Here is a 21,932-nt window from a genome sequence, read left to right as displayed (position 1 = left end):
TCCGCCTTGAACACACCTGATAGGTATGTTCAAAAAGGGGGTGTTTCAATCCTGTCCCAACAGTGAGTCAGCTGTGTGTTTTGAGTATCTGTTATATTCCCAACATTTCACCTGCAAGATGTCATACCCATACAAAGGCACCCCAAACCTTATTGTGTTATCTAGAGCCTCAGGAAGGAAGTGGTCTATATGTGTGAACTAAGGGCCTAATTCAGACCCACTCGCGAGCGCTGACCCGGCTCCATCGTGCGCATGTGCGAGACCTGGATAGTGATGGGCAAGCCGTCGCTATGGGTCTCGCTACAAGGGGGCGTGCTGACGATGGTGAGTGACAGCACGCCCCCTTTGGTGGGCGTGCCGGGGGCATGGCTGCCCAGACGGAGGCGTTCCCATGGGAATGCCTACCATCTGGGGCCGGCCCCACTGACATCACAAGTGATGTCAGTGGGAGTGCTTTCGGCTCTGATAGAGCCGAAAGCACTCCAGGGCTTGTGGCAATGAGACCCTACCACAAGGGTCTCGTCGCAAGCCCGATGGTCACAATGGTCATGACCATCGCGTTCATCTTCCTGGCCGCTTGCTATAGCTATGGGTGGTCACCCACAGCTATACGAGTGGCCAGGAGGCCACTCTAAAATTAAGAAGGACGGCCTGATTCAGAGGGTGCGCTCTGTCAGAGCGTCTGGCCCTGAATCAGGGCCTAAAGCTCTAGCCAAGTCTGTTCATATGCTAATGTGGACCCTGATAAACTTGTTTTGGGACCTGACTCTGGGATAAGGGATGACGGATTACATTTATATATATTTTGGTTTTAGCTGTATAAGGAATTAATATTCTATATTTTGTGATTTTAATATACTGTATGTTAATTTTAATATACACACTGTAACATTTCCCCCTGTTGTCAGTATTGATAACATCTAAAAGCTGAACTGACATAAGCGTGTGTATTATCACTATTTTAGTGTATGTGCTATGTGTATGTTCGCTGATCGTACAGGTGGTGAGAAGAGAGAGAATTCAGTTTGGAGAGAATCATAACAATGTAATTTTCACAGTTCAAAATAAAAGGTAATGAAAAGACGGAGAAGTAACGGTCCTCTCCTGCTTCGCATATGTAGATGGAAAAAACCTTGTTTGAGTGTATGTAAGGATAAAAAATCTTTCATATGTGAACCAAACCCTTTCCTAATTTTTATTAACATTTTTATAATCAAAAGCCTATAGTTGTCATCTTCGCCACATGGGATGAGGGCGCACTTCTGGAGTGTTGTCATCTTGGACATCTACTTTGGATGATCTGTATCCTGGTCCTTCCGATCTGTTCCATCTGATCATCTTAGGGTTTGTGTAGTCATCTGTCAGGAATATCGTTTGTCTGCAGTTGGGCCTTGTCAGCATCTAAATAAGAAATTGGGAGATATCAGTACTTTTGAATGTCTCCATCTTTCCTACCAAATCTGATGTCTTGTCTTCCATCCGATCCATCTGCAGTTTTCATATATCCTGTTGTTGACTTGATTTGCCTACATGGACGAAAAACAGATTCTTCGTGCGTTTGCAGTCCCTCCCCACCCACTGTAATAATTTAGAATTGTGTCTGCTCCATATTGAAGTTTCCAAAAATCACCTTTCATTAACATTGACGAGTGTTTCAGACTCAACTTTACATTGTTTTCTCCACAAGGTGGCATTCAAGATCCTACAATGCCTATTTTTCTCATTTTTGATGAAAATCTCCAAATAAATATCCCTAATCTGGGAAATTCTAAATTTCCAACCTTCAAATACCCATATAACACCCCCATTTTCTCCTGACAATAATCTGTGCATTAATTGTTGAGGAGAATAGGAGAAGTCATGGGCTCTTTGATACACTTTGACCTGCATTCCGATGTTCCGAGAAAATAGAAAGAACTGTCAGTGTACATAATACAGGCATGTCAATATGTGACTAATTCTTATCTATTTTAAACATACAAACTGTTAATAGATATACCCAATTCACTTAGTAATAACAAAAAATCATCCTGTGGAACCTGTTTAAATATAAGACCATTTTAAAACAACCTTAAATGTATTTTTTTTTCATTGAAAACCCTTAGTAATTCCAGGCATTACCACCTCTGCTGGGAAATGGATGTTTATTTCCCCTTCTACTACTTCTCCACCTAGGACCTGTGAGTGTCTCTACTGGTCGCTAGAGGTAAAACATCAAAATGACAACAGGTGTTTTTTAGAAAAAAAAAAACGTACATTCCGCTGAGTTATTGTCACTGCAGCAATTTAAAACAGTATGATCATATGCATATTTTTATGATCTATGTCAATCCCCCTGTTCTGGTGAATGAAACTTCCACCATAGGGTTATCCTTTAATACGTACATCACATTTTAAGTAGGTTTTAAAGGGAAAAGTTATTACATTAGTGCCTGCTACTAACAATCACTTGGGATTTCTGAAAACTATTTCTTATGAACTGTTGTCACTTACAACAGTTCCGATGGCATTTCACATACGTCACTTCATGAGAAATACACAGTATTTTCAGTTATTAATATATTTCCAAGATCCTTCTAAAAAAAAAAGACCTTGTACACCCATCTTCCAATTCCTATGAATTTGGTCAGGGGTTGCAATACTTTCTTTCTACCTCTAGGGGAATTTTGAATCCTTTACTCCGATATACATATGTATACCATTATACTTTACCTGTATACACCTAGGATTTAAAATGAGTAGGATTTTATACCACCTGTCTGTTTTTACCCATATTGTACCATATACAGTCTTCAGAACAAATGCATATACCGTAAACATTGCTATAAGCATAAAGGTTAAATCCATTATCACATTTAATCAGAATTATAAGGACGTCTCCTTATTTACTGCAGTAACGACAAATCTAGATTTCCTTATTTCTGCTTTTCATATGATATCCATACTTCTAAGGAATATCTCATGTCCAACGTTCTGAGTATTATGCAAATCACATTGATCATCAATATCTATAATGTTACATATATCGCTGTCTAAAAATCATATTTCCCGCAGTCATATATACTTACCACCTGACCTGTTTACCTAAAGGAAAACAATTATTTAGACATTCTAACATCTGTGGCATCTTAAATGAAATGATCAATTTTTACCTTTATTAAAGACTTCACCGACCTGTGGGCCTGATTCAGACCTGCTCGCGAGCGCTATGCGCTCGCAAGCGGGTCGATGGTGGCCCAGTGTGCATGTGCACGACGGAGCCGGCTCCATCGTGCACATGTGCGAGAACCGGATAGTGATGTTCAGTGACAGCACGCCCCCTTTGGTGGGCGGGCCGGGGGCGTGACTGCACAGACTGAGGTGTTCCCATGGGAACGCCTACCGTCTGGGGCCGGCCCCACTGACATTACAAGTGATGTCAGTGGGAGAGCTTTCGGCTCTGTTGGGGCTTGCGGCCACGAGACCCTACCAAAAAGGGTCTCGTGATAAGCCCAATGGTCGCGATAGTCTTGACCATCGCGACCATCTTCCTGGCTGTTCACTATAGCTGTGGGTGGTATAGCTCTGGGTGGTCACCCACAGCTATGCGAGCGGCCAGGAGGCCGCTTTAAAATAACAGAAGGCCGGCCATGATTCAGAGTGAGCGAGTGTTTCAGACTCAACTTTACATTGTTTTCTCCACAAGGTGGCATTCAAGATCCTACAATGCCTATTTTTCAAATTTTTGATGAAAATCTCCAAAAAAAATCCCTAATCTGGGAAATTCTAAATTTCCAACCTTCAAATACCCATATAACACCCCCCTTTTCTCCTGACAATAATCTGTGCATTAATTGTTGAGGAGAATAGGAGAAGTCATGGGCTCTTTGATACACTTTGACCTGCATTCCGATGTTCTGAGAAAATAGAAAGAACTGTCAGTGTACATAATACAGGCATGTCAATATGTGACTAATTCTTATCTATTTTAAACATACAAACTGTTAATAGATATACCCAATTCACTTAGTAATAACAAAAAATCATCCTGTGGAACCTGTTTAAATATAAGACCATTTTAAAACAACCTTAAATGTATTTTTTTTTCATTGAAAGCCCTTAGTAATTCCAGGCATTACCACCTCTGCTGGGAAATGGATGTTTATTTCCTCTTCTACTACTTCTCCACCTAGGACCTGTGAGTGTCTCTACTGGTCACAAGAGGGAAAACATCAAAATGACAACAGGTGTTTTTTAGAAAAAAAAAAACGTACATTCCGCTGAGTTATTGTCACTGCAGCAATTTAAAACAGTATGATCATATGCATTTCACATACGTCACTTCATGAGAAATACACAGTATTTTCAGTTATTAATATATTTTCAAGATCCTTCTAAAAAAAAAAGACCTTGGTCAGGGGTTGCAATACTTTCTTTCTACCTCTAGGGGAATTTTGAATCCTTTACTCCGATATACATATGTATACCATTATACTTTACCAGTATACACCTAGGATTTAAAATGAGTAGGATTTTATACCACCTGTCTGTTTTTACCCATATTGTACCATATACCTTTATTAAAGACTTCACCGACCTGTGGGCTTGATTCAGACCTGCTCGCGAGTGCTATGCGCTCGCAAGCGGGTCGATGGTGGCCCAGTGCGCATGTGCACGACGGAGCCGGCTCCATCGTGCGCATGTGCGAGACCCGGATAGCGATGTTCAGTGACAGCACGCCCCCTTTGGTGGGCGGGCCGGGGGCGTGACTGCACAGACTGAGGCGTTCCCATGGGAACGCCTACCATCTGGGGCCGGCCCCACTGACATTACAAGTGATGTCAGTGGGAGAGCTTTCGGCTCTGTTGGGGCTTGCGGCCACGAGACCCTACCAAAAGGGTCTCGTGATAAGCCCGATGGTCGCGATAGTCTTGAACATCGCGACCATCTTCCTGGCTGCTCGCTATAGCTGTGGGTGGTCACCCACAGCTATGCGAGCGGCCAGAAGGCCGCTCTAAAATAACAGAAGACCGGCCATGATTCAGAGTGAGCACTCTGTCAGAGCGTCCGGCTCTGAATCAAGCCCTGTGATTCAGTCTTTTTAAACCATATTCTGATTACCAATATATATAGAATGAGTATTATAGGACTCATTGCAAACCTGCTATATGATCCAATTAATCATACCCTGCTTAGCAATACATCACCTGATTCTAAGCTTCACACTAGTGTCACCTATATATATCTGTTGCACAACTGAATAAATGGGCTAAACACAAATACCTCCCTTTGCAAGTTACTTAATCTATTTACAGAAATCCATATCTATCTGAGTTATGACTAGTATACAGGGTCAGACTGGACCATAGGGGTACAGAAAACCTCCGGTGATCCCCATTGTTCCAGTCTGACACTGCTGGTGTATTACTTTTTCCTGTCTGTATTGGTGGAAACAATGTCCTCAATTCTTACAAGATTGGAGAATTTATCTTGCAGATCTGAGATCACCCAGTGAGAGTAGCTAATGCACGCCATTCACAGGTTCTCAGTGCGCGCTTCTCTGCTCAAAATTTTTACCACGTCGCCAAAATCCAGTACCCGCTCAGATAACTATTAAAGACATGCTTCTGTAGGAAGTAATGGTTAGAATTAAAACAACAGAATGCCTTACATCATAAGCATATCTCTCTGAACCTTGCTAACCTTCCATACAGTATTCTTACATTTTCTGTCCTGTACCATCAGACCCCAGACACCGGGTCGTCATTGCTTATGCTCTATGCATTTATAGCGACCAAAGCTTCATGTGATCTAAACATGCAAGCTTTCACAGGGCTAATACCGCCCTAATATTCTTTGACAAAACACATCAAGTCCCTGATTTTCTTAAACAATGTATTATGCATATTACGCAAACCTTTAAATCATACTCATAACTGCAAGATTATATGTGGTTTACATGCCATCTAATACACAGATAATACAGTATAGCACACCACATGTTATAACTTACTCAGAAGTGGATTTCTTCACCTAAAATAATTCTATCAACTGTTGTATTGCAAGGATTTTTCAGAAGTACATACAAACTCCACACATAAAACCAAGATCATGTGTACAAAACAAATACCTCAAAACTTCTGTATTGCAGCCATGTGTGTGTTCAGTAATGCTCTATATTACACAGATCCTTATTTTCCAAGATTGTGTATAAACCCCCCTTTTGTTCACAATCAGACATTGAGAACAACAGAAGGTAATAAATGCAAATCATAATTCACATTGGAGCTGTATCCAGCTCCTGTATAAATCATGATTATTCTACCAAACATTATAAAATTTGCCAATTGTAGTGTTTGTGACATTATCAGAACACACCACCTTGGAAAAATCCTGCAATACATTGCAGTACAATAGGTAAAATAATTTTACCATCACTAAGATGAATTTCCAATTTACATTAATTTGCTTCAAATATATCAAAAATGTAATATTAAATAAATATATATATATTATTCATATTTGTGTTTGTAGCAATTAATTATAAATTCTCCAGTACTTTAAAATATGCACTGTACCTGTAATGCACAAGTTTCACTGCAGATATGCAGCAGGATGAATAAATGGAGTGATATACCATAAATGTATGTGAGAAGTGTACATGCGTGTGTGTATGGGGGGATATATGATATTCTGTATGTATATTTTAAGGGATATAAATGTTTTCCTTCACTTCCGGCAGATTAATAAATAAATAAATTGTGGATTGCAATCTATCAGAGAAAACAATTATTTGTGTATATATTTGCATGTGAGAGTTGTGTGCTTTTGTGTCGTTATGTGTGGGGGATGGTGGAGCCTCATGGTAATGCAGCCATGATGTTGTAAAGAGATCTATTGTACCAAGTGTGAGTGTGTTTATTTTTTTGTAGTGTGTTATTGCAGATATGATATATGCAGCACAGAAAGGGTACCTTGAATAACCTGGAGTCACCATTGCTTAGAGTCTGCTATTCAGTGTGACTTCCATCCTTGTAGTCCTGCAAAATATGCTTGTTGGGAAAAAAAAACTGTTACATATCTTGTGCAACCATTCAAAATGAAAATAAACATACTGTGAGGATTATAATTAAATCAGGCATCGCTGGATTGCCATTCTACAAGTGGCATCCTGTATACAAACAACAAAACAAAACTAACACAAAAAAAAATGTGGGTTCTCTCTGCTTTTTTTTAATTGTGGGAATTAAAAATGTAAATAGCGGCAATGATAAGTTACCACAATTATAAACAGACCTGTTTGGCTTGCCAATGATGATTTCCATAGTTTTAAAAGCAGAACTGACAGGCGCCAATGATGAGGGGTGTTTTTCCTTCTTTGTTTTTGTACATTGCCAGCTTGTTTAATCCCAATATATCTGAAGCAAATATTCTATTTTTCATATAACTAACATCAGGTTATACGTAACATAAATATATAAACTCACAACGTGTTTAACCAGATTTATATACCCTTTAAATCATTTGGATAATTTCCTTTCATAAGAATAACGATGCACATAAAATGTTATAAGTAAAGTGTTTTTTATATTCATACAATCAATCCTCATAAAACAGTATTAATTAAATCAATGCTTGTTAAAATAAAATATAGACGATACAAAGATGAGAGAGAATAAGAGAGAGAGAGAGCAAGAGAGAATGTAAAATGGCTGCTGAGCGAGAGTGTGTGTGGGGGTTGTCAGGGCCCATGTCCTATTGTCCAAACCGCATGGTCTCTAGACAAACTCCATTTTGAAAACTCACATAATACACTCCATTTTGAAAGTAAGAAAACTTGCATAATGTTGTAACTTCTTTAAATCATATATCCATTAATGATCATACTTATAACAACTATAATAAACCTATCTGAACTATACAACACCAAAACTGGGTAGAATTATAACTATGATCACAAGACTAGCAATTCACAACTTCACATGTAATGATATTGTCTAACCTACTTGCTGGCAGCCATCTTTAACAAAACTGCAGACTACCTTCCACACGGTTATTATTACTTATACCAAAAATCCAAAAACTATGATAGTACATAACTTCACAATACTATCACAATATGGCTAGCAATCCACAACTCCCATTGAACCACAACAACTAGCCGAATTCAACCTGAAATATTCACATTCCAAACTACAATATTTCAACCAGATTCCATTATATAATTTTTCAGAAAGTATAAACTACTAAACAGTGTACATTACTTATAAACTTATTACAATGTAATTGACCACTACCGAATTACGGTTTCCTTCATCATTAGCTGATATCAAACAATTATATATATTCTACAGATTACAATATTTCACCCAATTTCCATCTTAATCCCAACTACACCATGTTACAGTCAGACCACAAGAATACAACATACACTAAACCTATCTTTATCAGACAGTGCTATTGTTCAAGCACATGGGAAGGAAGAGGGAAAGACTATACCTATATAAAACAATATATATATCACAGCCAGCCATATATATATAAAACTGAAACCAAATCACTGCAAACTTTTACATATTGTCTACTACAGATTAACACAAACTGTCTAAGGCATAATCAAAGCATTACAGCTTGATAACCTGGCCGTTAACAAAGATTCCACTATGAACCACAATATTCTAAATCACTACATAACTTGCTACAAATACACTAACTATCCAAGGCATTCACAATATTAATCACTACATAAATCACTACAAACTGTACTAACACATGATTTCTACATCTTGCCTGTAAGCCATGTGTGGTTGGAGAGACAGAATATTTAGCCTCCAGGTAGATAAACGGACAGTTTCTCCATGTCTCCAAGAGATTGAGGTTGCATCTTCCTAGTTTGGTTGCCACAGTCAGAGTGACCATGTCCTTCAGTTAGTATAATTGAGCTCTCGGGTCTCTTTGTGAACCCAACTCCGCCTTGAACACACCTTATAGGTATGTTCAAAAAGGGGGTGTTCCAATCCTGTCCCAACAGTGCGCTGATGCAGACCCTGGGCTTGGCACACCTACAAAATTGGGCAACACCCTCCCCTTTGTGTACAACTGTCCTGTTCACCGCTCCCAAAACAACTGCGCATGTAATGTAATTAATGTGTGAGAAGTACACATATCTTAAAGAAATGGTCACTTGTAACTCTTCCCTGGACTTCAAGGGAAATTGGGCCTGATTCAGAGTACTACGCAAATTCAATGGTTTGAGTACTACTCCCGATGGTTTGAGTACTACTCCGATGTTAGAAGATCGGTGCATGTGAAGGATCTGTATTGCTTAAGCACCAAGCTGCTACTGCAAGATCTCTTGCAGTTCCAGAAGCCGCAGCCTGGCTGACAGACCTTGGCCATGTGGGGGCGGGGAGTAGGCTTGGCCAGCCTCTGTTCTGGAAAACAGGGACATCTCTTCCCCATTTTCTGGGAGTGCCAAGGACAGGCAGACTTCCTGACATCTGCTACAGTACTATGAGGAGCAATCTGAGTAACCTCAGGGTTACTCAGATTGCAGATGGTCTCGTAGAAGATCTGATGCTGCATTTTAGGACACAGCACTCAGATCTGCAATGTGGTCAGGAGTCATCTATTTACACCAGACACCTCCTGCTGCATTAGTGTAATAGTTGTACGTTATTGCACAGTTGCTTCCTTTTTGCTGTGCCATACTATACAACTCTGATCAGGCCCATAGACCACATAAGAAATAATTTTCTTACTAAATTGGAACATAAACTTTCCTTGCCCGAGTAGCTGCATGTGCCAGCATACATTTCTGGGGAAGTACACATAAACAAGCTCCAGGCTTTGACATGTTTATGCTGTCTTTGAAGTTCTGGCAGAGCTGCTTTATAAGGGTTTGAAGATGTGCAATGCTGGAAACACCTCACAATGTACATGTACAGATCTTGATATTGTATGAACAAAGTCAGATTAAGTAAAACAATGGCTCCTTTCAGCTGTAGTTTGTGATATTGCTTTTAACCTGTAATGAGTCTTAGATTGTGCACCTCCAAAAAATCTGTGTAAGTATCAGTGACGTGCGGCGAGGCCAATGGCTGGGGAGGCACACATGGAGATGGATCTGAGTACTGGGAACCTGTCTCATCCCCTACTCACTGTATCTAAACTAAGCTTCAGTGTCCATTGATTCTCCTACCTGCATCATTGTGTCTTCTCTTGCTTCTGCAGTGCACTTCCTGGTCACATGACACCTCCAAGGTGTCCATCAGTGCTCAAGGCACTGCCCCATACTCAGAGGCATGCCTCTATTAGCTCTCTCTCTGTGCACCTTACTGCCCATGGTGTGGCTCCGCCCCCCAGTTCTACAAGCAGTGTCTGACTATACAGAAGCAAGGCTGAGTTGTTGCTGCCTCATCTCTCATTTACTACAGTCCCAACGAGCTCCACAAAGCTAGTCAGTGTTAACTATAAAAATTATTACAATAAACAAAGAAGATGTTTATAAGTTATAAATATCTTTTTGTATTATTGTAATAATTTTTATATCAAATTTCAGGAGTATGACAGGATAGGCTCTGCCTCCAGCTCAAGGCATATTTGACCAGTGCAGTCGAACAGGGGTGCCACCCCATAGAGGACGCACCCCTCCCAACCATCCTGATTTCAGCGGGACTGTACCATATTTCGGTCACTGCCCCACTGTTCCACCCACGGGCTGAAGTGTCCTGCCGGTGGTCTGGAGGTTGGGCACCTCGCGGCTGTGGCGGGCTTGGAGAAGAGTAATGGATACTGCATGCATGCGCGCTGCATCCATTCAGTGAAGGGAAATGGGTGGGGGAAGCCCAGCTACTGATGGAGTGCTGGACTCGCCCCCAGCCTGGCGCTAATTGGGAGGTGTGACATATGGGCATACCCCCAAATAGCGTCATTTAGGGGGCGTGGAGTATGGTAATTAGGTCACACTCCTTTTTGGATGGGTTATGGTGCGTCAGAGTCGGCCCTTCCTCCCCTGCCTACTCTGACTGCACGTCCCTGGTAAGTATGTAGTACATTTTATTTAAAGGGGTAAATATACCACATTTACAACTATGAATTCATGCCATGTCTTCAATATTTATTTATATAGCGCCAGCTTATTCCATTGTGCTTTACAAGAAATTTTACTGTATTTACAGATTATTCAACAGGCTATGGGTGCACTTAGTGTCAGATTTCCGTGGTGCTATATACTGTATGTCTGTCAGAAACTACCCCAAAACCATGACTACACCTCATAATGTATATTTTAAGATATAAACCATCATTGAGGTAAAATACATTGTTGGTATTACCCACTACACAGGGGCATAGCAGGGGTACACTTTGTCACGTGCAATGGTAAAGGAGGTCATCCACAGTGTTCTGTGAAAGGCAGTGGGCTATCCAGCAGCTCCCAAGAGCACTGGGCAAGTCCTCAGTATGACGAAAAGAAGGGGAGTGATACATGACCACACCCCCAAAACAGTACACACTTTAGGGCATGACCTTGTGGGCACAAGGCCATGTCCCCTTTTGGGCACATGGAGACCCAATCAGGCACTTACAAATGTTGGGAGGTACTGTATGTATTTATTTTTTACCATATTTGCCAACTCACAATACATATTATTGACACCTCCTATTGTATTAGGACTAAACAAAAGCAACTTAAATATGCAGCTATAGTATAATATATATATCCTACTGAGGTTTTTATTTATAGTCTGAACTAACAAGCCCAGCATAGTGTGTAGTGTTGTCTGATGATAATTCCTAAGTTTGTAGCATTTGATATGTATATTTTTTCCATCCTTGAATTTTTCTTGTTTTATACCTACAGAATATTTGCGGTGGTGTGTGTGTATAGCACAGGGAATAGCAGGGTGCATACACTGGTCTGGATCTTATTAGGTGCAAGTTGGGTCCTGCGAGCAGTTCTTATTCCATTTGCAATCCAATTCTAAACTCGCTTTTTTTTCTGCGCACAAGGTGTGGTGGTACATGCACTTTTCTCACTATGGCGGTGCCCTGGGGCGGCTTAGCTGGGCTAGTTTGGGGGTGTCCTGCGCTCTGGATTTGAATCGTAGTATGTTAGGGACCTACCCTACAGAGGTTACCTGGATATGGTGGGTAGGCCCATAACCTTGGCCAAGATTATGCTAAAAACCTCTATTGATTGCAAAATGTTATTGCATTTATATATTATTAATAATTTGGAGTTGTGCACCTGAGATTTGTCTGTTTTTGTGCCCACAAGGTGTAGTGGTACAGAAAATCTTAATGTTAAGGTAAAATGTTGGGACACAGGGCCTGATACAGAGGCACACACTATTTGCGTGCGCTAGCTCTGAATCAGGGCATCCCTATTTTTTTAAATTCCGGCCTCCAGGCCACTCGCACAGCTGTGGGTTACCACCCACAGCTTGTGCGAGCGGCCTGGCAATGGTCAAGATTATCCCAACCATCGGCATTGCGAGGAGACCCTTGTGGTAGGGTCTCAGCACTCGCAAAGGCCAAGTGGACCTTCATCTCTAATAGAGCCGGAAGTCCACTACTGACATCACGAGTGATGTCAGTAGGGCCGCCCACAAATGGCAGGCGTTCCTTCGGGAACGCCTCCGTTTGTCCAGCCATCCCCCCTACCCGCCTACAAAATGGGGCAAGCTGTCGATCAACATCGACAGCTGCCCCATCTTGTAGCGAGCCCCAGAGCGATTGAGGTTCTCACTCACTCCAGGGCTCGCGCAAGCCACTCATGCTCAATGGCCCATCATCGACCAGCTTGTGAGTGCTATGCACTCACGAGCGGGTCTGAATCAGGCCCACAGTGCAGAATCTCTGGCACACCAGTCCCAATGAATAATCACCACTGGAAGAGGTGAATTTCTCTATAAAGCTCAATAATGCCTTAAATGATGTGGGACAGGTTTGTGGAGGTATAAATGATGTCGGACAGATATGTGGAGGAGTAAATGATGTGTGACAGGTATGTGGAGGTGTAAATGATGTAGAGCAGGTATGTGGAGATGTAAATGATGTGGGACATGAATGTGGAGGTGTAAATGATGTAGGACAGTTATGTCAAAAAAAATAAATGATGTAGGATAGGTGTGTAGGTGTAAATTATGTGGGACAGGTATGTGGAGGTGTAGATGATGTAGGACAGGTATGTGGAGGTGTAAATGATGACGGACAGGTATGTGGAGGTGTAGATGATGTAGGACAGTTATGTTGAGGTATAAATGATGTAGGATAGGTGTGTGTAGGTGTAAATGATGTGGGACAGGTATGTGGAGGTGTAGATGATGTTGGACAGGTATGTGGAGGTGTAGATGATGTCGGACAGGTATGTGGAGGTGTAGATGATGTAGGACAGGTATGTGGAGGTGTAAATGATGTCGGACAGGTATGTGGAGGTGTAAATGAAGTGGGACAGGTATTTGGAGGTGTAAATGATGTAGGACAGGTATGTGGAGGAGTAAATGGTGTAGGACAGGTATGTGGAGGCGTAAATGATGTAGGATAGGTGTGTGGAGGTGTAAGTGATGTAGAGCAGGTATGTGGAGATGTAAATGATGTGGGACATGTATGTGGAAGTGTAAATGATGTAGGACAGTTATGTCGAGGCATAAATGATGTAGGAAAGGTTTATGTAGGTGTAAATGATGTGGGACAGGTATGTGGAGGTGTAGATGATGTAGGACAGGTGTGTGGAGGTGTAGATGATGTTGGACAGGTATGTGGAGGTGTAGATGATGTAGGACAGGTAATTGGATGTGTAGATGAAGTAGAAGAGGTGTGTGGAAGTGTAAATTATGTAGGACAGGTATGTAGAGGTGTAAATGATGTAGGACAGGTGTGTAGAAGTATGAATGATGTAGGATAGGTATGTGGAGGTGTAGATGATGTAGTACAGGTATGTGGAGATGTTATATTGCTTGGAGAGAGGTTTTAGAACTTGCAGATGATAAGTAAAAGTGTTTATCCCAGTTTCTTTTACAAACGTATATAAATACACTGGCAAATTACTATAGAAACATTTTTCTGTACCCCAAAATGCTGGAAAGACTTTAATTTGCTGAAAAATGCTTGCTATAATTTTTCAACCATTAATAAAAAGTGCAAAAATCATCAATTTTACTTCTTTTAAAAACCTCCAGTATGTTCATTATGGCCACTAACAGCCTTCTACTGTATATGGTCCTGCTGTCCTGCTGTCTTAGTTGGCACTTTTTTGGGTGCAGGATGTTTCCTAATTTTTTCATGCATTTCTCCCAGGTTGTATTTGGTAGAGACAATAGAAACAAGTGCAGCTCAATTATAGGGCAATGAAACAAATAGCAATAGTTCACTGAAACTTGCTTGTAATATATAGTTTATAAGCCGAATGTCCGGGTGGTAAGTGTCTCTGTGTATCCCACAATGACGAGCGTAACAGTCATCTGCAGAGACACTGCCCGATGGACACCATGACAAAGACGCTGGTTAGGCTATGAGACACGTAGATAACGGGCTCCTTACAAAGTACATCATTGGAACCTACATTCAGCTTTGCACTGGTGCTAATCAAGCACATCTGAATAACCAGGGCGGGCTCCAGTGGTCCGAGCACCCTGTGTCGGCTCTCTACAGTGTGACCCAACATTGGGTGGACAGGAAATGGGGGTGTGGCCTAATTACCATAGACCACGTCCCCAACATGACGTTATGTGGAGGCGTGCCCACTTGGCAAGCCTCCAAATAACATCAGGCTGGTTGGAGCCTCACTAGCTGGGCTTCCCCCAGCCCTCTCCCATCACTGAATGGATGCCTCCCAATTTGACCACCCGCGATCACCTTGGCACACAGGTGGAACAGCGGGACAGTACTGTCCCGCTGAAATTGGGATGTTGGGGAGGGGTGCACCCTCTATCGGTGGCGCCCCTGTTCAACCTCATTGGTCGAACACCCCTAGAGCCGGCCCTGTGAATAACTCATGGCATATCCCTGGAGAGTCTCATGTTTACCAACTGCCTGTACTCTAATACTTTGTCAGATCCCCCATTGCCTCTGGGGAATTGCACGGCTCTCTCTGCACTGGCACTCCGGTATCCATCGGGCATGACTGTCACGCTCCCCGTTGGATTATTAGAGACACTCACCACCTGGACATTCGGCATCACTAGTGTGCTTATGACTTAAAACCCTTTTGGGAGGGACAAAATTCACAGGTGCTATCTTCAGGTTTCCGCATAATTCCCTGAAAAGGACACCGCTTTCTAATATAGCAAGTATTTACTTCTGATGTGCAAGTCCAGATTTTTATAACTTTTATTATCAGCATTTGTCATTTTCCTTATATGTGTAAATTGTTGCAATTTTCATAGTGGTGATATGATTCTTATTTACTTTTAAATTGTGATTGATATTAATAAATAACCTATATATTGCAAGTAACTGAACTATTGCTACTTGTTTCATTCCCCTATTCTTGAGCTGCACTTGTTTATATTGTTTCTTTTTTTCTATTGCATTTTGTAGAAAAGTTGTACACCCTGCTACAAATCTGCAAACTGATATTTCTCTAGTGTGCGATGTCTGCGAGTTTCATGAGACAAACTCACATTTGCAAACTCATACCTAATAGGAGTGAGCCCACTGTGGCCCTCATTCAGAGCCGCTCGCTATTTGCGGTCGTTCGTTTAAAAAACAGGGGTGGCTATTCAAATGAACCGTTCGCTCTTTGCGGTCTGTTCACGCCTCTAAGTCTGAACGAGTGAGCAAAACTTGCGGTCGAAATTTTGAAAAATACGCCCCCTGGCCGCTCGCACCATACGTCATGTCCGCTATTTATTAGATTAATCGAGTACATCGAACAGCGTATGAACTGCTCGCTATTCTTGTGGCTGGTTTTTCCTACCACTATATTGCGAGCAGTTCTGACTATAAAACAACCAGGTGACATCGTCAATGACGCTGCTGTATTAATTATGTACACCCATAAAACGCCCGTTTTGACCTTTAAGCACCACTCCCCGTTTTCAAACACCTTCCCCTGTTACCATCCACATACGCCTCCTCCTGTCACTCAAAATAGCAGGCATTTGCTATATAGCGACCAAGCGATTTTCGGCCGCACTGAATGGTTTGCGCATGCGTATTACAATCCGTACGCATGCGCAGATGAGCGAACATCGGTCAGAACGAACGAGCGGCCGCTTACGAGCGGCTCTGAATCAGGCCCTGTGTTTGGTCTTTGGCTGGTGGTGTGATACTGATTACTGCAGAGAGGGTATATAGGTGGAAGACTCTGGTCATGGACTTCACCGTGCACTGTAATGTGGCCTGCCCATCCTGCATTATTACCCATCACATGTCTGCACTTTACTGGAGTATAAATTAGTGGTGAGGTAGGGTTATTTAACTTGTCTGGAAAAATTATTTTTGCAGGGAAAAATTGGAGGGGCCCCCAAACCAGAATATCTCCTATGGCCCCATGGGGTCTTAATCCAGCTCTGATGCAGGGACGGACATAACTCACAGGTTTTATAATTTGTCTGGATTTATAAAGTTAGAGAAGCAGCCAGTTGTGAGTTGCATGATGGTCTCTGTAGTTCTAGATTGAGGCTTAGTGCACTGTAGCGATAAGCTCCTGAACCAAACTATTCACTGCATGAGATCCCAGGACTCTGTGGAAGAGATGGGTAAGTGTTGAGTCTCTGATTGAGGAGTCTGGGAGAGAGCAGTGATGTCCGCATATGGTAGTCAAATCAGCAAAAGCAAAGACCCCTCAGACTTACTGATCTGTCATCAGGTAGGTGGTGTGATGGGTTACTCCAGCTGCCCCTGAGGGGGTGCCAAAGTGAAATTATATCTTGGACCCCCAACATTGTGGTGCCCCTTGTTAGAAGTGAAGTGATCGCATTAGTGGTGACTTCTCTTCTGTTCTTATGCACTACATGCGCATACCAGATATGCTGACCATGCATTTGCAGTGACTATTGCAAGGAAGATTTCCGGAGGAAGCCTCTCCAAATACATTTTGCAGTGTATAATCCATAGGCTACAACTGCTAACGTCATCTTCGCATTCCGGGGTTTGGTAAATCTTACAGTTTTGCCGCCACATAGAAGACAAATGTGGCTACAGCTGCTGTAAGGACAATGGCAGATAAGGAGATATCCACTGAGGTCCCTCTTTAATAATTTCAGGTGATACTTAATATTTGTGGGTATCCCCAAAAATGGGTGTTTTCAGGGGATAGGACACAAATATTGAATGATAAATAGACCCCTAAATATTGTGCATTGTAAGCACTGCATAGCAAATGCTCATTTCCTATTGTATTTTTATGTAAGTATGAAGTTTCTGTTTAATCACAATTTCTTTGTCATTAATGCTGTAAATCCCTGCATAAATATATATACCTGCACGCATAAAATTACTGGTCCTTGATTTCCAGCTGCGGAAATTGAAAATATTTCATCCTGTTTATAACAATGGAGAGGGTGTTGAACAGCACAACATGAATTGTAAATAGCACAATTAATCACAGCTTTTCAGTTCACAATAACCTGAGGCAGTATCCATGACCTCTTATTTCCTTCTATAAACAAGATAATTACTAGCTAGTGTTGTCAGGAATCTTCAGTTCACTATTAAGCTTGGTACACTGATAGATATATATAGCATATTCCATTGAATGGGCGTTATCTATAATGCATTGCAGGGCATTATCTATGGTGCATTCACAGACATATCCGACCTGCTGTGCAGATGGCCAACATATTTGAAAGATATATTGGTCACCTGCTGGTATGTATGGACGACCAGCCAATCGCCCATACACATATCCATCGCATGTCCCTTCGACCTAGTGTGTACCCAGCATTAGCCACATCACAGACTTGCATACTGTAGTTTCATGTAAACCACCAATTCATGCACTCAACATTGTGAATTAATGATATCTATTTTACATAATTAATTAATGGTAAAGTATATTAATACAATTAATGGTAAAGTATATTTTTTACTTTTTAAAAGAATGGATGGGACCTGCTTCTGATGCTCCCAAAATTCACTACCTGCTCATCCGCAATTTGAATTCTTGGTTGCAGAAAGAAAAGGTCACTATACCCAAATTTTGTAAAAGTATTAAGGATAGATACTGTATGCATCCACCTGTAGTATGTCTTCCTGCAATGTATTCCGTGCTGTCTGGATCTATAAATCAGCTCACTATAATTTTTTCCAACCTTATTTTGACACCAGTACTTTACAAGGGGTGTGCAATACGTTTCCAGAGTCACACAAAGTATCATATTTACAAAGTGACCATTAAATTTTTTTCAATGTATTCGCCAAAGGAATCTTTGCAAAGTTGCATCCGCTCAAACCACTTGGTGAAGCAGATGGACCAGTCTTAAGTAGGTATGTCTTCTACATGCTGGATGAAGGTCTCCACTGCAGCTTCCGGTGGCTAAAAACAAATCCCATGCATCTTGTGCCTGATTTTAGCTACCAAAGAAGTAGCAGGGGGCCAGGTCTGGACTGTACGGTGAATAACCAAACTCCTGGTTATGTTCATGGGCTGGAAAATCTACCACTTGTGGGCAGGTGCTTTGTTGTGATGAAGAAGGGCACCACAAGTGCGAGTTCTTGACTGACATCTGAAAATGGCTTCCAGTGCTTGTGGCAGGCATTAGTTGGCGTACTAGTCCACAGTGATGGTGTGCTGCTGCATGAGTGGTACGGTAGCTACAAGACCAGTCTTGGACACAAAAACAGCAATCATCTGCATGTGCCAGAAACAACTGGGGTCTACTGGGAAGACTGTTGTTTGGCCTCGGGGTTGAAACTGTAAATCCAGGATTTATCACCACTGATAAACTTCCAGACAGAGTTTGAGCAGATGTCATCAAATCTGGCCAGCATGCTGCGGCTCCAAGGCTTCTGCTCATGAGTCAGCTGACAGGGAACCCAGCATGCAGAAACCTTGCTCAGGCCAAGCTTTTTGTGGCGTATCGAGTGGATGGATACCGATGAGATAACTGTCTCCTTCTCTAACTGGACCACAGTCACTGTGGCATCCATCTCAACTATGTCCCACATGGCAACAACATTATATTTGGTGTTGGCAGACATCATCTTCCAGGGACTAACTCCCATGCTAAAATTCTATAAACCACTCAAACACAGTGTTTTGGGATGGTGCTTCCTTCACAAAAGCAGCTCGCAGTCGGTCAAAACTCTTCTGCCATATTACACTCGTAGAAGATCATGGCTCTCTAGTGGCCTCTGTTGAGCTCCTTAAGGCATTCGTGAAGGAAGTGAACAAGTTGACTTTTTCTGTTTGCCATGCTGCTTATATATGGTTCTGTGCCCTGACATTTCACAAGAACTCTAGTCAAAGATTACAGTACACAACCAGACAGTCAGATTGTGTCTACTGTTCTTATGCACTGCACATCCTGAAACTTATTGCACACCCCTTGTAACTGATGAGAGCACAATCCTAATGAACAAGAAAAAATCCTAATGAACAAGAAAATCCCTGTTAAGATCATTCATGTTGTGTCCACCTCTGTTATCATGGGCGATTCAAGGGGTAGGCTGGCAGAGCTATTGCTCGGGGTGCTGCAGTCAGGGGGGGCCCATAGCCAGGAGTGGCTGTCCCAGTCGCTGAAGTGATTGGTTTGTCAGACTGTGAATGTCCTGTTTCATATATACAACATAAGGTTGAGTGGGAGGGTGCAAGAACAATTCCATCTTGCACCTCTTTTCTTTGCATTATGTGCTGTTTGGGGCATTGCTGCCTGACATTTTTAATTTTATGGTTTATAACTGTCCAGAAATTGTAATGGCCACAGACAGCATCTCCTGCATGCCCCTTTCATTTTTTTAAAAAAAATTCTGAACCACCAAATTGCTGTGGTAGGCAAATATGAGCAGTAGCAGTACAGAGCATCTTCCTGCCAGGATGTGTGCCCTAAAGTGCACTGCAAATATGTTTAATACAAAAATTTGTTTTGTGTTTTGGTCACATACAAATATATTTACATGGTACATACTGTGCGTAAAGCAGGCTGAGGTAACCTGAAGCACGCCACCTGTTGTTGACTAATACATTTCAGTAGGCCCAGCAAACATCACAGATGCTGGGAGTTCTAATTCAGCCGGAGAACTACAGGCTGCTTTCCTCTGATGTAAAAAATAAGTCTTGGTCCCATTATCCCTAACAACCTCCCTGAGTACAAAATAGTAAAAGTCTGTTTACAGTATGTTCTAGCAGCACCTCCACAAGCAAGGCCACCTCATTTTTTTATTAGATCATGATGTAGAAAAAATTGAAAAACCTCCTCCAGATCAAAGATGTCTTTTAGGAAATGAAGAACTTGATCCTAGATTGATCTTCCCTCATAATTTTTTTAAGAATCAAAACATTAAATAAATTAAAAATGAATCAATCCTTCTGTTCTTTCCCTGTTTTCAGTCCATAAACATATTCCAACTCCGTCGGGCCTATGACCTTATTAAGGAAAACATTCTTGTATTTTAAAATTCCTAGGGATCGTATAGTTGATTAAACTTCCATCCTGTATACCACTGCAATGCCACTCTGTGCCATGTTCGAAGCTGAACTGCCCCATGTTAGTGCCACCCACTGCTGTTGCTTAGATTAGTCCACCGGCTAGCTGGATGCAACCTTTTGGCCCTAAACTAGATGAAAGAAATCAATATTGGTAGCTGTGAGGTGGTCTAACTTGACTGGAAATTACTGGAAATAAATGTTATTGAGACTAATAATACTGTAGGAACAAAAATAGGTCCAAATTATGTGTTTTTAGCTGTTTTTATGATTTTTTCTAGTATAATACAGATCCAAAACCAAAAACAAACCACGCAAGGGCGGTTTTGGCGAAACCATTCCAGATCCAGGGATTAATAATTTACTAGCTCACAGCAGTCTTATTATATACTTTTAATGGAACCCATGTACCCAAAATGTACTGTGGGCAATCAGCAATGTAATAGGATTCTACACAGAAACAAAAGTGATACGTGTAATAAAAACAGTCCTTCCATCCTCTTACTATAATGCTTAAAATTAATTAGTCCATGTGTACTGTGTACCACTTTAAATGTTTCCAATTCTCTGCTTACAAAGAAGCACTGCTAGATTGTGGATGCCTCCTGATTGCAGTGACTAGGCAGAATAATTCATATGTGCTTTATGGAACATATAGACACAGTGATGCAAAACCAATTTGATTTATAGCGCAAATCTAGTAACCTTCATACATGAGGCCTACACTTTTGTAAAAGTATATTAACACCTAAATACAAGAGTTAATTTATTATTATCAACCTTATCGTAGCGATCAGTATGATTTATTTTTTTATCACTGAAATACAAAAAAAATCACTTATCTAGTTCTATAAAAAAATAAATTAAAAATAAATAAAAATTATTGTCAGTGATACTTGTGCAGAACAGATTTACCTTATCGCTTCACCAGGCCAGTCTCTGTATTTCTACACATGAGCTGGATTACTGCTTAGCACATTTGTAAGTAAAATAAATAAAGTATTGAAATACTATTTTATTTTGATAATAAAATTAATTTCCTTATACTTTACTGCATAACAATGCTTTATTCTCAGAATAAATAATTTTATAATGTTTTTGTCCTGTTAATGCCATCTTGAGAAAGCTGGAGAAACATATAACTGCCTGTAATCCTTACATGTAATGCACAATGTAATAGTCAGTTGGCCTTTTCCTTCATTAAATAGACCCAAACACTTTTTGAAACATAAATCTATACCCAATAGTGCTTTATTGTTTTAATTAAATCTTACTTGTTAATATATAGGTCACTTGCTTATTTTCATTTCTTTAATTTAGCACTCAGCATGATGTTTCACAACCTGGATTTTCTAAGGAA

Source organism: Taudactylus pleione, unplaced genomic scaffold, assembly GCF_031769625.1.
Source record: "Taudactylus pleione unplaced genomic scaffold, aTauple2 ptg000017l, whole genome shotgun sequence".
Taxonomy (NCBI): Eukaryota; Metazoa; Chordata; class Amphibia; order Anura; family Myobatrachidae; genus Taudactylus; species Taudactylus pleione.
This window is presented reverse-complemented; position numbering follows the sequence as displayed.